Source organism: Crinia signifera, chromosome 4, assembly GCF_055691185.1.
Source record: "Crinia signifera chromosome 4, ASM5569118v1, whole genome shotgun sequence".
Lineage (NCBI taxonomy): Eukaryota > Metazoa > Chordata > Amphibia > Anura > Myobatrachidae > Crinia > Crinia signifera.
The window spans coordinates 127,496,863-127,515,600 of NC_139220.1; the positions used below are offsets into that span (position 1 = coordinate 127,496,863).

The 18,738-nt window shown below is 45.7% G+C and overlaps 1 long non-coding RNA gene across 1 annotated transcript; it reads left to right on the forward strand.

Moving 5' to 3' along the window:
* Positions 1 to 10,807: 10,807 nt before the first annotated feature.
* On the forward strand, positions 10,808 to 12,496 carry LOC146074396 (uncharacterized). Its single transcript, XR_014473424.1, has 3 exons — positions 10,808 to 10,934; positions 12,099 to 12,269; positions 12,350 to 12,496. It is a non-coding gene; the product is annotated as an uncharacterized LOC146074396 (long non-coding RNA).
* Positions 12,497 to 18,738: the final 6,242 nt, after the last annotated feature.

Consider the following 18,738-nt stretch of genomic DNA (forward strand, 5'->3'; position numbering starts at 1 on the left):
TGGGGCACAGCTAAATTTACTCTCTTTGCAATGGTCCTAGGTTAGACTCTGTGGGCGAGATTTATTCTGTTGACAGTTTTTGTGAAAATGCGATTTAAACTCAAATCGCGGTGTATCGCCATTTTTTTATATCGCTTTTTTTCCAGAAATCGCGTATTGAATGGCTGGTGCAAAGCCACCAGAAAAGTGCGATACATGGCGATAGACGGCGATAAGGTGCGAATTGAGTCAAAGTAATACGACATAAAAGTGCGATTTCCGGGTTAGGTCATGTGCGTATTTGCGGCCAACCGGAATGCGATTTACACCAATACACCTGAACAGCCCATACAACATGCTAACCTATTGGCCCACCTTAGTCCCTTGCAATACGCATCACACCCCCTATATAAAGGGGCGCAGACGCCATTTTACCCTTTGAAAGGGAGTAAGGCGTTTGAGATGGAGAGGAGAGGAGGAGGTTTTGTTAGGTGCAGAGGAGGCAGAGGGACAGCCAGCTTGGGCCCAAACACCCCAACCACTGGGAGAGGTAGGGGAGTGAGAGCCAGCACTGCCAGAGGCAGGACAGGGAGAGCCAGCATGCTCCCAGCAAGAGCTGCGCCAGGGAGAGGCCACATGGTGGAAGCTGAGCAGGTGGCTATGGAGGATGAGGAGGAAGCAGGCACAAGCCAGGTGTCTTCACAGGAGGAACAGAGTGCCAGGCACACAGAGGAGGAGCTGCAAGAGGGGGATTTCTCTGAGGTGGACTGGCCTGAGCAGGAGGCAGAGGAAGCTGACTTGGATGTGCTGGGGGAAGAACCAGGACAGGAGGAGGAGGAGGAAGAGGGTGAGGCTGAAAATGTGGAGGAGGATGATGCAGCTCGTACAGCTAGTGGGAGGAAAGTCAGGTTCTCATATGAGGAGAATATGGCCCTGGTGCGTGCACTCCTGCCCCTGTATGACCGCCTACTTGGTCCTCACCATCATCGCACAAGTGTGGCAAGGAAGAAGGGGGTGTGGGACAGTATCACCTCCGCGGTAAATGCAGTTAGCACACACAAGAGGAGTGTGCGCAACGTCAAAAAGCGATACAATGACATCAAGCGCCTCCTCAAAGCCAAGCTTGCCCTGGAGAAGAAAGAGGCCTGTCGCACAGGAGGTGGCCCTATGCAGGAGGTCCGCTTTAAGGCCTATGAGAGGCTGCTACGCCGAATCATCCCACCGGAGGTGCTTCCCGGCATCCACATTGCCGACACAGACAGGCCCCCCACTCCACTGCCAACTGGTAAGTGTCCACACATGTCAACTACCCATTTTGCTATGTCATGTGCGCATGCTCTTATGGTGCTATGCTTTATGTGTCCAAAAGATTGCTGTGTGTGGAACTACATATCCCAGCAAAATCACATTTTGCTACCTTGCATTGCTAAATAATGGACTCTGCATTTTGCTGGGTTATGTAGTTCCATAGATCCAATTAATGTGTGCTGTCCTAAACACTGTAGGCCTGCAGTGTACTTGATTGTTAATCCATATCAATCCTCTGGGTAGTTGGAAAAGCACTTTACAGTCACTTTTACAGGTCTAATCTGCTGGTCTTTCCTGTTATTTGCAAGTGCATTCAAAATATCGAACACAGTCATAATTCTCAAATAACCACTTCAGTTCAAAGTCTTCAAATTCCTTATGTAATCATATCAGGGTCAAAAGGTTTGCTTTAGGTAAAGTTTTTATCTGCATATTTCGAAAAGTGCCAGTTAGGTGCAAATGATAATAATGGAAAATGTCTTCTTCTTTCAAACAGCTCCAGCTCTGGAGTCCCAGCCTGCTGTTGACCAACATCAGCCACATCCGATTGGTCACACTGTCCAGTCTGCAGGTGAGATATCATAGTGTTACACACACACATTGCACAATTCACACATGGCTGTCCCCACCACAGTAGCCTGTGCCAATGCATAATGCATGAGCAACACCTAACCATTCCAACTAAGGTAACATGACCCACCATACACCAATCTGCATAGCATACTTATCACTCTTTTCTCATGTGTAGGTCCTTCACAACCGATGCCTGAACCAACGGATCCCATGCAAAATATGGACGACATGAGTGAAATCATCCTGGAGACGGTGACATCGTTGGAGCCTGCACAAAACCAAGCACACCCAGTCAATGAGGCCCCCTATACGCAGTCACATAGGCAGCAGCCCACAATCATTGCAGCCACCAACACCCCCACTAGTGCGGAGGAGTTGGCGCAATCCATCCATCTTTTTAAGGGGAAACAACTCGCTTTTATGGAGGTGCAGACCACCCAACTAGAAATGGTGAAGGGGTATGTGCGGAACATAGCTCTGCAAATGAGACGAATTTCTCAAAGTGTGCGGGCTAATGTAGGGACACAAATTCGTCTTGTCTCTACATTAGACACACGCTTAGCAGAAATTGGCCAAGCCATTCAGGGTCAAACTACTAATTTTAGAGGTCTAAATGCCAATATGGTTGAACAGACCCAAGTAATTAATGGGCAAACAACTGCATTGATGTCCCTACAAACGCAAATCAGCCTCAGTGCAACTACTTTGTTAGGTCAGCACCAAACCACATCTACCCAAAGCAGTAGTGTATCCTCCACACCCATGAGTGGGTCCCCCACTACTCCCCCACGGCGTAGTGTCCGTACTAGGGGTGGTGGTGCCACTACTGGTAAGGGTGCTAATACCCGGCCTGTATTTAAACATGAATAATCTTCTTTGCATTTACATGTGTATCATGTTCATTCTTTTTTTCATTCACTCTTGCAGTGATTGTTCCTGCAAATGTTTCATATGCTATGGCCTATGGCTAAATTTTTCTGCAAGTAAAAATTATTTGCATCCAGCAAACTTGTTGTCATTCTTTACAAATGATTACCCACACTGTTCTATTATGTATTGTCAACTAGTCACATTTTAGCAGACACGGACTTTGGGTTGTGTGTGCTTATTTGTAATGGGATTTTAAGGAAATAGTCACATTTGAAGGGGATAAGCATTGGGAATTGCATACTGTGTGTAGGCGCCACTTGTTTTGCAACATTTCAAGCACCTGAGATCAATGATCGATGTCACCTCCATCCATTAAGCCTATGTTAATTTGTATTTCCCAACATTTGTACACACAGAAAACTACAGTACTTACTTGACATTGTTATAGGTGTTATCATGTTGCCAGGCATAAAGTATGATGTGGTGGGGTAGCTTGCAGGGGTTGGCCATTATTGTTGGTCTGCTTCTGGGCAATTAACATGGACAGGGAAAAATGTAATGTTACCAATGTATGTGTGTTACAGATTCCCCATTACTAATCATTGTACACACACTAATTACCTGTGAAATGCTGCAGGATCATCCGTGTATGAATCACATCCCCCCTCCGTGTACCTCACACTACAACCTCAGTAGTTTGAGCTTCCTGCACGACTGCTGAAGGGGCCACATCTACATAATTTGGTTGACCCAAAGCTATGTTATGCAGCATGCAGCAAGCCTGGACAACCAAAACCACTTTGGCAGGGTGGTATAGCAGTGTACCTGCTGACCTGTCCAAACACCGAAATCGGCTTTTCAGCACCCCAAAGGTGCGTTCCACTACATTGCGGGTAGCAATATGTGCAGCATTGTAGCGGTGCTGTGCAGGGCTTTGTGGGTTCCGCAGAGGTGTCATGATTCACGAATGACACCCATATCCTGAGTCACCTAACATGTAAAGGGATTTGTGTGGTCACATATCATGTGGGTAATTGGTACATAATAGTAGCAGCCTATACTACATTGTTTGGCCTGGTATAAACAATTACAACAGAAATGACTCTTGATTAGAAGGTTCCACACATGGATGTTAAAGGTAAAGACATAGGTAAGCAAACAGCATGTAAACAGTGGTAAGTGACTTACCAAGTAGCCAGCCCTCTGGCATGGTGTTGTTGTGGAAACGGTCCCAGAGAGCTGAGTGCCGCAGGATATAGGCATCATGGCAGTTCCCGGGGTAGCCTGCAACCACACTGAGAATTCTGAGGTTTGCATCGCAGACCACCTGCACATTGAGGGAATGTCTGCCCCTGCGATTGACATAGACATGCTCCCTCACGTGCGGGGCCTGAATCCCAATGTGGGTGCAGTCTATGGCTCCCAGCACATTTGGAAATGCTGAGAGCCGATAGAATGCCGCCTTCAGGTCCTGCCACTCGGACTCACAACGTGGGAATATGATATATGTGCGCCACAGCTTCTTTAATGCATTTAACACTTGAGAAAAATGTTTAGAGAAAGTGGCTTGTGACACCCCCAAGGCCCATGAGCTCACAGACTGAGTGGAGCCTGTGGCAAACAAGTGGAGGGCGCACATTAATTTCTTCAGCCCAAACACTGCATAGTTGCCCCCCCCACAAGGGTCCAAATCATCTCTCACCTGCTCATATAAGTTCAACAGGTTCTGTCGGTTCAACCTAAACATGTCCACCACCTGTTGATCAGAGAGGGAGTCCAGGTACACCCTAGCACAGTACCGACAAGAAGCACGGAGTGGTCGGGGTACCTGGACCTGGTGGGCAGCAGCAGCATCCCTCCTGCGTAGCTCCTCCAAATGCCCCAGCTCACACACTAGCACCTCCAGTCCACTCTGCAAAATGTCCATCTCAAACAGCCTCACAGGTGTCCATAATCATGTGGGAGTATATGTAGGGGAGTTAGTAAGTGATATGTGGGTCACCTGTGAGAGATTTAACCATTTCTACGCTCAAACGCTGGCGATTTTAAGCAAATCGCCACCCTGGACTTGGTCTGTTTTTTTGGGGGGCAAAAATCGCATTTTGCTGTTGATTTCCAAATGCGGCAGACATTAAATTAGCAATTTGTATCTTTTTCAATGGGAAAACATCTGGATGCGATGTTGTAAATCGGCACTTCAGAAAGTGCGAATTAGCTGCAAAAAGTGCGATTTATGCCGCAAATCGCCACCCATTAAGTAGTCGATTTCGGGAAAAAAAAAAAACGGCCGTTTTTGCGATATAAATCGCCAAAAACCCAACAGCGATGACTTCCGGTTCCGGCGGCTGCATGGAAGGCTGCTGAGAGACGCAGCTCCGATAGACGGCCGTCCAAAGCACCTTTTACAAGGCTTAAAGCCTCCCCAGACATGGCTCACTGAGACCCGCTGTACTGCTGACAACCCCCGCCGTATGGACAAATACCTCTCGGCGATGCCGGGATCAAGAAACCGCTCACAGAGGTAGAAAACGAAGGGACACAGAGAATCCAAAATGGCGCCCTGACCCTCCGCCAGCGTGTCTCTCCCTGCATCTCCGTCACACAGCCAATATCACTCGGAGGACGATCAGAATGTCAATCGCACAGGAGGTAAGTTTTCGTCATAAGTATCGGCCCCTCATGTATGTATTGGGAGTACAACTCAATAAAGTCTGGAGGGTGTGCTACCACTGGACAGCTGATTAGAGCAGAAGTTCATGGGGACAGAAACGGGATGTCACTGTGTGGTGCACCCAAAGAATACGTATTAAAATGTAACCTTTATTTAATTAGATAGATAAAATGTAGCGAAAATATAACAGACACAAGACAGTAAACACATAACATGTAGTAAAAATGGATATCTTTATCCATGCGACGTGGGACCCCCGTTCCCTTACTAGTAATGTATTCACTTTCAATTAGTGTTCTGAGAAACTGTCTTTTAAATAAGCTTTATTAGGTACGGTATATTTGGGAATAAGTCTCCGTATAGTTAACTGTGTATGTGACACAGAGTACAGATAGTAGTGGCTAGAGCGCAATCATATATGCGGCATAGGAGCACAATGCTCGATCACGATTGTGCCTTGCGGCCGGTTAATGCCTCAGAAGTCAGGGGGTCGCAGTGCTACGCGTCACACACTGCGCTTCCCTCGCTGACTCTGGTGTTAGCGGAGCTATTAAGACACACAGACCTTAAAAAATATATACATTTTTTTTTTTTTTTTATAAAAAAAAAATAAAAATTATATAATTAAGCTAGACAGATCAGAAATGCATTCAATGGGTAAAGGGAGTGGGGGGTAGCCACGAAGGTACGGTCGGCGTACGCTTCGCCACTAGCTTCGTCAGGACCAGGACCATTTTAATACGTATTCTTTGGGTGCACCACACAGTGACATCCCGTTTCTGTCCCCATGAACAAGAATTATATGATTTTGTGAGAATCAAGCTACCCACACTATTACAATGCCAAGATAGATGCAATGATCTTGTGATAGAGCGCGTGCACAGACTTGGCCCACAGAAACCACAAGAGGGCGCCAGACCCCGTCCCATCATTTTCAAATCCTTGAATTACCTTCACAAGGAACTGTTATGGGTTGCATCACGCAAAATGAGGAATATTACCTGGGAGTCCCATAAAATCCTGCTATTTCAGGACTATTCCGCGGAACTATCCAAGGCACGCAAAGATTTCTCCCCGATATGCTCGTCGCTAATACAGGATGGCAGAAAATTTGCGCTGTTATACCCGGCCCGACTGCGAATCTTTGAGGGCTCCTCCTTTAAAGATTTCCTCAACCCAGATGATGCTAAGGCATATTTACAGGAGCAGGCGGGCAACCCGAGATCTCCTCACCACATGTCGGTCTGTGACTGACCCGGCAGCCCCTCTCAGCCTCTTACTTCCTTGTAAGATGCACACCATCGGCTAACTTGGAATATATGTATGCACTGGCCCTAAGGGTGACTGTGCCCACAGGCATCTTTTCTATTTTTGCATTTTTCTTTTTATCTTTGTCGACTTATGTGTTACCAGTACCAGTTGAGGGCCAAATGATCCACATAGCCTTTTGGTTCCAGCTGCTGATCACTATGGCAACCACAAAGCAGATTTTTCCCTGACTGCGGACACGCGTAGTTGGCAGCCAATCTGGCTAGGTCACCAGCGAGAACCACCAATGTGCATAATGGCGCACAAGTTCTTTGACAATTCTCTGTTGCACGTTTACACTGGTTTACAAACACATATCTTGCATCATTTGCAGCGGGATGTGATAGTTACTATGTGATAGTTACTATAGAAAGTTTGATTGCGAAATTGTTGTTTGTTTTAAAATATCAAAAACTTTGGACGGTTGGTGCTAGGAGCCAACCCTCTCCAAGCGAATGTCTGGGATATTTATATCCTAGAATGCAGATGATTTCCCACGGAAGTCAATTTAAACAATTTTTCTTGTTTGTAATTGTCTTTATGTGTTTCCCTCCCCCCTCTCTCCCTCTGACTTTCCTAACCCCTTCCCCCCTCCTATGGGTTTGACAAACACGTCAATACTATACTCTGCTGCGGTGTATTCCGCCACTAAGGCCCTTATTCACATTGGCGCGTACGCATGCGAATTCGCACGTTTCACCCGGCAACCCTCACTGCGCATGTGCAGCAAGCGCAATGTGCAATGTCATGAAAAAATGCTCGCAAGCAAACTTTCGCGGAGATTTCTCCGTGCGAACGAGTTCATCGGTAGTAGGCGTGCAGTGGGCGTTAGCATGGGCGCGACCATTATAATGAGCAAAAGTGGGCGTACACATGGGCGTACACATGGGCGTTCACTATGAGTGGTGGGAGTGCTTTCGCATGAGTGCAAGAGGGATTGTTCCCCTCCAACGCAAAACTTTTCGCCAGCTCAAAGCAGGTTTTTCGTTTCGCACTCCTTGCTCCTTGTAATGTGCTCATTCGTACGGAGCAAACACACACACAAAATGGCTAAATCAATGGGTAAATCAATGGCACCTGCACACTATTGACACCAATACATGGTTGATTTCATGAGACAATTACCTCAGCACAACTTCTGATTGCATACCACCAGCAATCAAGTGTTAGCAGATACAAACTTCTTCTGTTGCTAAAGTTATTTTGACCAAACCAATGCACTAAAACCAAACAAATCCCACCCTTATAAATTTGCCTTATGTAACATACCACCACTATTGTCATTTCTACTCTGCTATATTTAGCATGTTGCCCCTGTGAACATTAGTCGACATGTGTCACCTCACATGCAACATAGATATCAGATACTTCCTTTGCAACACAACACATGTCACACATGTTAATTGTAATCATAATTTTTATTGCATATGCAAGATACAATAAAAAGTGAATTTTTTTAATGCCAAATTATATCACAACACACAATGAAATTATTTTCGTCCTCGTTTTGGGATACCACCTTTTGTGGGTCGACCAGACCTGCGTCTGCTGGTTATTGGGGGTTGATTTTGACCTTCCCCAGGTGGGGCAGAAGCTGCTGGTGTACCCTGAGGGGCTGATGTTTGTGTGTCGCGATGGTCGTTGAGGCGCTTCATCTCATGGTGGATGCCCTGAAGGCATTCTGCAATGGTGGACATCACCTGCAGCATCTGGGCCTGCCCTTCCACAGTTGTGCGTCCCTGTTGACAGATGTCACCCAGCACCTGCTCCAGGTTAGCCCTGTCCACTGGTGCTGTGCCGTCGGCAGCATTGCTTGGAGGTGTTTGAGGTGCAGAAGTCTCAACTTCAGTATTTCTATCTGTCAAGCAAGGAGAAAATATCAGTTTCATCACATTCACCCTTATACAAATAAGTTATCATTAATAAAAAACATTTACCTCCTAGCTCAGCCCCAAACTCATCCCCCTGCAGTTCGCTGTCCATTGTCGACACCCCTTGTATCTCCTCCATGGTAATGCACTCTTGTGCCAACTCATCTAGAGGTGTGAGCTGTAGGTGTTCGGGCAAATGTCCCCCCCCCCAGTTTTCTGGCTAGCTTTCCAACGCCCAGACAGCTTTCTCTTTAGCCGGGATTTGTAATCCTGCCACCTGCCGATGTTCAAAACATACATATGGACATATGAAACAGATATTTCAGATGTAATCATGTGTATCAAGCACAAGTGTGTTAGGAATCACATGCTTCAATGTGAGCCAGTACAAATGGTAGACCTTTTATACTACGTTTCACAAATTCTACATTGTGATGGTGGCACATATTAAGGCCTGTGCAATTGCGGACCTCCAGATGTGGACGAAGTACACATCCCAGGATGCGTAGCATAACTTTTGCTATGTGGCCATGCTGAAGCAAGCCATGCTGGGATGTGTACTTCCTCAAAATCTGAAGGACCGCAATTGGGAAGGGCTGCACATATTGAATTACTACACATGTACTACATTATATATTTATATATTACATCACAAACACCTTGTCATCTTCACTCAGTACAGTGTTAACAGGTGCACACTGTTGTCCAAATGTCTAATATTTATAGAATACCTCTGTAATAATTTGCACATACAGCAAAACACACTTGCCTGCACTTAACATGCTGCCAATCCCGGGCCTGATGGGACACCTTATTAATTTCATCAGTGATCTCTTTCCACAGCTTGTCTTTGGTGTTGGGGGTCATTTTTTTCGGGCCGAATTCAATCAGGTCACGTGCTCTTGGCACTAAAATGCCCAGCTCCACCTTTGAAAAGGGTGTGTTTCGGCTTCTGCTTGCCACGTCCATACTCCCAACATTGCTTGGTCCTGGACATGCAGCTGGAGTTTGGGCTGCCACTCCATCACCCACGGAGTGTGCTTGGGTTGATGGCAAACTGCTTGCAATTACAGGCTGTGTTGCTGCTGCCCTTTCACCCTCCTCACGTCTGCTCCTCTCCATCAGCCTTGCAGTGATGGAAGTTAGTCTCTCTATAATAGCCTCGTGGTCAGAGGTGACCTCTCCTTCTGATTCAGAAGTCATTCACCTTGTAAATGTGTCATGTGTTTTTGTGGCCATTTATAGTTGTGGTCTGGAGTGTGTTTTCGCAAGCACGCAAGACACACCTGCGTTAGCACGTCCACACCTGCGGTAGCAGCTAAAACCTGGTGTTGTTGGTCATGGTCTAGCATAATGGCTATAAGTTTAGTTTGCAGTGCACTCTCATATGTCACTGTTATTATGTGCATGACATGTGTGGAATGTTGAATGCATGTGTGTGCTATCTTTGATACAATAGGTGTGTACTCTTCACAATCCATGCCATTTTTTGTTATTTGCTCACGAGCGCATAATTTTGCCCGAGAACGCCAAACACATGCTGTGTGCCTTATAAAAGAGCAGATTGTCCCGTTTACCCACACTTGCTATCCTATATGTTTGTTGACGGTGGCGGTTTTGCAGGAGCAGAACGCATTGTACCAGAGGGTAAGTTTAGTGGCCACATATTTGCACTTTGAATGTTGCTACATTTAGCTACTAATGATTAATACTTCTTGTAATGTCTGCAATGCATACAGAGATATCCATATGTATGTTACAATGCATGTGTGAACAGGTGTTTTGGTAGTGATTGTATGGTTCTGTCACCTATTTTAATGTGATATTTAATTGCATCGCTTTACCCTTAGGATATTTGATTTGGCCAGCTACTGGTGTATCATTTGTGGTGTTTCTGCTGTCTCATAAGGTAAATTACTCTTTACAGAACCTTTATCTTCATACTAAGGGCAACTTCTTTCTGCATGCTAAATTTCACGTGCTTGCTACCTTATTTGCTAGTTTCATTGTGTGTATTGTGACCTAATGACATTGTAATATCATGTAAGCGTGTGTGTTAATGGCTTTTGGTGTACACATCCCCTTTTACAGGACTGTGGTCATATATGGATCTATTCAGCCATCCTTTGCCCGTATGTGTTATGTTGCTTGTGGTGTGTGCGTTTGTGTGTATGTGTTTGTGGTTCCTGTCACTAAATTTGTTCCATTTGTCTTTACAGAGTCAAATGGTCGCCATACATGTGGGTGTGTGGCAACTGGACCAACGTGTGGCTCAACCTCTTCGAGGAAGGAGGCTGGGGCGTGCTAAAATATTCCGCACACGTGTGACCCTCTTTGGGATGCCTGATGATGAGGTACAAACTAGGTACCGGTTACCACCGCATGTGATCCTAGACACTCTCTCATTAATAGAGAGTGGTCTGGAAAGTTGTCACCGGCTCCCAACAGCAATTCCGCCTCTCACACAGTGGCTGGCGGTGTTGCATTTCTGCGCCTCAGGGTCTTTCCAGCAAGTGGTGGCAGTGCTTGCAGGAGTTTCCCAACCTACTTTCAGTAGGATCCTGAGGCGTGTAATGTCGGCCATGTTTCGACGCAAGGGCCACTTCATGGCCATGCCATTTGACCAGGACTCTCTGGATAGGGTAAAACTGCAATTTCACCACCTTGCAGGTTTCCCTAATGTGATAGGTGTTGTGGATGGGACACATGTACCCTTTGTACCACCATCACGTACTGAGCACATCTTCCGTAATCGGAAGATGTTCCATTCCCTGAACGTGATGGTGGTGTGTGGGCCATCCCTTGAGATCCTGGCCTTTAACTCCAACTTTCCGGGAAGTGGCCATGACTCCTATGTCATCCGTCAAACCAGGATCTGGCAAAGATTAAAAGAGCTGGAAGGACGTGACATGTGGATTTTGGGTGACTCCGGTTACCCTTGTACGCCCTGGCTCCTAACTCCTTACAGCTCCCCCACTCCAGGCCCACAGGAGTCATACAATACGGCCCATGTCGCCACCAGGCAAGTGGTGGAGCGCACCATTGGCCTCCTGAAGGGCAGATTTCGTGTGCTCCATCGCACTGGTGGTGACCTCCAGTATGCGCCAGCCATGGTGGCAAAGATTGTGGGGTTGTGTTGTTTGCTACACAACATAGCTGTAACGAGATCGGTCCCCTTCCCTGCGGAGGAAGTCCATCCACCTGAGCCACACGACGGTGCCCCCTGCCGCTACAGACACCCACAAAATGTGCGTGGGTACGCCCTGCGTGACTCTGTGGTGTCACATTTTTTCAGGTAGGTTGAATAACAGTGTTTGACACCATATTTACAAGTACTACCCACATTCCCGCAGAACATTTATGTGGATGAACCATGTAAATCTTGTTAAAACACATTTCCAGATCAGATGTGTGATTACATGAACCAATATATATGTGATGTTGTTCTGTTACAATATCTTCGATGTATGTATTGGAATGTGTATTAAATAATGTGGTAAATTTCCCTATCCTTGTAGCTGAACTCATCAAGCAGATTGTCCAACACACCATCCCCAGAGGCCACCACTAGCCACAACCAGGATGCTGGCACACAAACTGAAGGGCAGGCAGGGTTGTGATCTGCTGGCCAGATGGAATGTCAATATTATTGCACAAAATGGAGGATGTGTGTGTCAGCAGATGTGTTGGTGTGTATGTGTGTGTCATCAAAGACAAGTATATGTCGTTTAGAACTCACTCTAATGGCTATTCTTTCTATCCTTTCCAGGTGCAACACAGAGAAGACACGCATTTGTGGCAATGCTGCGGGATGTTCCAGTGCACCTAAGGGATGCTGCTTGCTGTGTGTTCCCATTGCTGAACCTGTTCAAAAACTAATGTAGCTGCTATGTTTGCACTAGTGACAGTTTGGAGATGTGACAAATAGGGTTGTGCACAATAAAGTTTTGAATTTTCACTTGTGTCTGTGTGGGTCAGTATAGTACTGATAGTGATAGGACTATACTAGTAGTGATAGTGATGGTGTGAGAATACCCGAGATAACAGATATGTATGTTTTCAGATGACACTTGTTGAGAGATATTTGTGACGAATATTCTTTATATACAGTATGGATCATGTTACATGTTTGCATGGTTGTACAAGGTGAAATGATGAGTAATTGAAAGCTGTACTAGGTGTCACAAATAGATTATGGGGGTTCAATATAACAACTTTGTGTAACATGCAATTACAAATGTCATCACAGGTGTACATTACACACCTGAATTTCGTGTGCGGTTATGTGTATGAACGCATACTGTAGTAGTGGTTGCATATTTGGCCATACGCCATATAGAAAGGGCGTGTCATTTGAATGCATAAGTGTATGTTCGCCTGGGCATATCCGAAGGTATTGCGAAAATTTTGATTTGCATACATTCTGTCAATTTGAAATGGCCTAATAAAGTTATCAGCAAAAGACACAGATTTCTGACCAATCACTGATCACCCACACTTATATAGGCACCTGCAATTAATAACTGCGCCACACCCAATATGGCAACTAGCAGGGCACCACCCTTCCGCAAACGCGAGCTCCTCGCCCTGGTCCAGGTAATGGATCAGCGGCTGGGGCCCACGGCACCTTATATCTCTAATGCGGAGAAGCGGCGGGCATACAATGCTGCCCGCCGCAGAATATATTTGACTACGGGAGTACGCCGTAATATCGGCCAACTCGAACGCCGGTGGTCGGACTTGCGACGCCGGCAGCCGGAGCTGCTATCACGTATCCGCGGGTACATCCGCCGATGTAAGTATATGTATTTATGGCAAAATGTACGCATGTGTTTGTAAAGTATAAAAGAATGTTTCTCTGTGCGTGGGTATCTGGAAGTATATATCTGTAGTTAATGTTACTTTTGCAATTTGGTGAATTGTGTTCTGTGTGTATATATGGTGAGTGTGTATATGGGCCAATATGGGTGTACACGGGTATAGATAGGTGTTTTTGTGTGGTGAACAGTGTATATGGGTGAGGTGTGTCGCTTTATTGGATTGTGTTTGAAAGTTAGACAATGAAAGAAGCCTCAAGTGTGTATGCAGATCACATGACTAATTGTAGTTTCCATTTCCCTTTCCTATTCATCCACCTTGAATGACCACTGACCCATCACTGACATTGCAGCAAGAGCCAGGGCACACCAGGCAGAGGTGGAAAGGGCACGGGCCCAAACCCAGGAGGAAGAGGAGCCCACCAGCAGGACCAGATCCAACAGCAACTCATCTAACCCACCCCCCTCCCATTCCCCACCCCCCTCCACCTCCCATTCCCCCTCCAACACCCCATCCCCCTCCCATTCCCCACCCCCCTCCACCTCCCATTCCCCCTCCAACACCCCACCCCCTCCCATTCCCCACCCCCCTCCACCTCCCATTCCCCCTCCAACACCCCACCCCCTCCCATTCCCCACCCCCCTCCACCTCCCATTCCCCCTCCAACACCCCACCCCCCTCCCATTCCCCACCCCCCTCCACCTCCCATTCCCCCTCCAACACCCCATCCCCCTCCCATTCCCCACCCCCCTCCACCTCCCATTCCCCCTCCAACACCCCACCCCCCTCCCATTCCCCACCCCCCTCCACCTCCCATTCCCCCTCCAACACCCTATCCCCCACCAACCCACCACTACCCCCTTTTGCTCCCCCCTACTACTCCCCACCACACACCCCCAACCCCTACCAATCACCAACACAACCCATCACCATTACCCCAAATCCCATTCCAGCCTCATCCCTCCTTTTAAGCCCATATTCCACCATCATGTCACCATCCAACAGTGAGCAGGATGGGACTGGCATCCGTAAGTAATATATGTGCCTAATGTCTTTACACAAAGAGCTACTAATTACCAATCACAACACACACATATGTGCAGGCAAAATCATTTTTCAGTCAACACAATCACTGCAGTGCAACCCTGACCTGTGGGGTGTTCACCTCCAGAATCCAAGTGCCCCTTGAAACATAAATTGTGTGCAGACAGGCCTCACACCTTCAGTAATTGCCCACACATAACAGTGACTGTCAAAAAAATGATAAACAATAAGATTCATGTGCAGTGCAGCACCATCCAGTGTGCTTCACAATTTAAACATTGATAGGAAACACAGCCAAATCCAAGACAGACAAAAGGTTGCTGGGGCCTGCTTGAAAGCTTAAAATCTATAGCGTCAACTCATTCTATATTGTAGAGTAGTGGTGTGCTATTTATGTGGGCCAAGCTGCTTCAGAAGTGTAGTTTCCAGCATGATGTGCTACACACATTTCCATATTGACTACTTAATTCGATGACAGGCCATGCTGAGACATGCAGTAGTAAAAAAGCAGAAGGGCCATACATTGTACAGCAATGACAAACAACTTGAACAATAATGTGTGGTAAATGTTACAAAATGACAGCAGCCGAAAACAGGAGCATATGTCCCTTCTGAGGTTTGATGCAATTCCACCAGCTAAAAGAACCCAATTGTGATGCAGCCTACATTAATGCTAAGTTTGCTGGTATGTAAGATGTATGTGTGTGGACACATCATAGTGGTTAGGAGCATGTTCACAGCAGCCCCTTCTTCAATGTAGGTGTAAATGTATGTGGCCTTCACCATTCACTGGAAAACTAATCATATCTTAACCCCTTCACGACATATGACGTATTTATACGTCATATGTCGGTTGCGGGGGAATCAAGCCAGCTCACGGAGTGAGCTGGCTTGAAAGAGAGCAGGTAATGGCTGTATATTACAGCCAGGTCCCTGCTCTCACGGCCACGAGCGGCGAGTTCGCCGATCGTGGCCGTTTAACCCTTTAAGCACCGCGGGCAAAGCGCCCGCAGTGCTTAAATAGCTGATCGGAGGGGGGGCGCCCCCCTCCGGCGCCGATCGGGGCCCCCCGCAGCGAGATCGGAGGGTGCCGATCGGTTGCCATGGTAGCCAGGGGTCTAATGTAGACCCCTGTGCTGGCCGTGTATGCATACCTATTACATCCTGCCTCAGGCAGGATGTAATAGGAAGTGCATAAAATCACTACGTTCAGCCATAGAGCTCTATGGCTGAACCTAGTACAGGCGATCGCGCCCCCTAGTGGTCAAGTACACTAGGGGGCCTTGTAGTAAAAGTAAAAAAAAAAAAAAGTTTAAAAATAAAAAAAAAATAAAAAAATATTAAAAGTTCAAATCACCCCCCTTTCCCCATTTCCCAAATAAAAATAAATAAAAAATAAAAAAAATAAACATATTTGGTATCGCCGCGTTCCTAAAAGTCCGATCTATTAAAATATAACATTAGTTATCCCGCACGGTTAAAGGCGTAAACGGAAAATAATCCCCAACGCCAAAACTACGCTTTTTGGTCGCATCGCGTACCCAAAAAAAAATAACTAAAAGAGATCAGAAAGTCGCCCATATCCCATAATGGTATTAATTAAAAAGTACACTTCAGCCCGCAAAAAATGAGCCCTCACCCAGGTCCGTAGGTGGAAAAATAAAAAAGTTATAAGCCGCAGAACATGGCGACGCAACGCAAATTAGAAAAACCGTAAAAGTTGCGATTTTTTTTTTAGTGGTAAAACATAATGAAAACTATATAAGTTTGGTATCACCAGAATCGTAACGACCCATAGAATAAAGATAATCCATCATTGTAAACGAACTATGAACTCCAAAAAAACCGTAACCAGCGCAAAATTGTGCAATGGCGTTTTTTTTTTTTTTACCCCACATTGAATTATTTCCTGATTCCCCAGAATATTATACGGTATAGTAAATGGTACCATTACAAAGTACAACTTGTCCCGCAAAAAAAAAGCCCTCATGTGTCTATATAGCCGGAAAAGTAAAAAAGTTACGCTTATTTGAACGCAAGGAGGAAAAAAAAAAAAAAATACCTTAAAAAGCAATGTCGTGAAGGGGTTAACATACAAAAATACTTTATGTATATGATATAATATTTATACTGTTCTGTTTCCATTCCCCACAGACACTGATCAGCAACAGGAGCCCGTGGGCGAAGTATTTTTGGAAATACAGCTCACTTTAATTTATTTGGCCATTCTCTTGGAGCGTCTGCAAGAGCTGATTTAATTTTAATGTTTATTTTATTTATGTTGACGTTATGTTAATTATACCCAAAAAAGTTTGGCAAGTAAAGTGGCAGTTTAACTTGTTTGGGAATTTGTGTGCGTTTTATTTCGGACCAATATGTAAGAATGGTACTAACAACAGGTACATACAGATGTGTAGTGTCAGTTATATAGCAAATTAAAAGGAAAGTGTTAGCAATGTTGCTTGCGTAATAATGTGGCCTGTATGTGGAATCAACACATAGTCGAGATGCATGAATGATTGAAGTACTTACAGTAACACTTCACACATCACATCTGGGTAGGTTGACATGGTAAAATATAGGAACACCATAATTAAGGCCATAACTTAACACATACACATAAACAACACATTTGTGGGTAGTCATAGGCATTTATTACAGTTACACATGTAAACATATTAAATATAAATGTACTGAGGGATAAGTAGTATGTTCCTTTTGCTACTTATTAGGGAAGCCACTTTAGATAATAAGGAAACATGATTAAATTCAACTCTATTGTGTCAATGTAATTTGCTTGCAAAGTTGATGATTGTATCCAGCACATGGAAATGATTGAGGAGGGTGATGTGATTTAATTGATGTGTGCGTGGATGTTTGCTGCGTGCATACTAGTATTTGGTTTGCTAACATTTGGGGAGTAGAGCATGTTCGTTAGCAGCTAGAGGTGAGTGTGCGTGCGCAAATGTGTGGGCGCGTGCGACCAGTTACACGTACGCACAGCGAAAGACCACCCCCCTTACTTGTATGGTTGCGTGCGAATGATTTCGCAAGCGCTGTAGGCGTGCCTTCGCCCGATGCGTGCGTGTGGTTTTTCCCGCAAGAGTGCTTGCGAATGTGCATGCGAGCGCCTGAACCTGAATGAGGGCCTAAATCACAACTGCTGTATCATGCTCTTGCGTTTTCACATCCTGAGATATTAGATGTCACTTAAAATTGGGAGTTGGAATATCGGTGGCATAAACTCTCCGGGCAAACGCAAAAGCATCCTGATCTATTTAAACAAACTCCGACTAGATGTGGTCATGTTGCAGGAGCCACACCTGACAGTCAGTGAAACACTAAAACTAAACGCTTTGGGATGGAGAATGGTTGCGGCCGCGCCATACACCTCGAAAGCTAGAGGTTTAGCCATATTAGTCAGATCTAACCTACCTATTCATGTAAATAATGTTACTGCAGACCCTGAAGGTCGCTTTGTCTTATGCCATATGTCTTATGAAACTCAGTCATTTGTTGTTATGTCAGTTTATGCTCCTAATACATATAACAAACCATTCTTTCTGAAAATAGTATCTCTACTTACACCCCACACACACTCCCCGATTATCCTGGGGGGTGACTTTAATCTAATTACATCGGTCATCCTGGATAGACAAATTACCCCCACACGCCCCCCCAAACTCCCCAAATTTGGAATATCTGCCTTAGCAGCCCAACTCCAACTATTGGATATCTGGAGAACACTCCACCCCATAGAGAAGGAGTTTACATGTCTCCCGGCAGCTACAGGGCAACTATCAAGAATAGACTATATCCTTGCTTCATCCTCCTTACTCCCAAAAATGGAAGACTCTTCTATTGAACCTATCACTCTCTCAGACCACGCCGTGGTTTGGGTTAAATTAAAGCTAACTAAAGAGAGGCCCTCGATACGATGCTGGAGGTGCCCCTCCTCCCTGACATCATCTCCCAAAATGAAGGAGGCGGTGCGCTCTGCTTGGGATGCGTACCACCTACATAACAAAAACATTTTAGATACCAACCCGGTACTATACTGGGAGGCCTCCAAACCAACCATACGTGGAGAAATTATTTCTTTCTCTGCATTCCAGAAACGAGAAACGACCCGAGAATATATTGCAGCACAACAGCAGCTCACCAATACGTTTCAGTCTTTTAAAACTGACCCCAATCCTCTATCTCGTACTCAATACAACTTAGCTAAGACAAACTACAGTATGTTACTATGTACATCCTTGCTGGCGGGTCGCCAGAACGTACGCGCTGGCGACC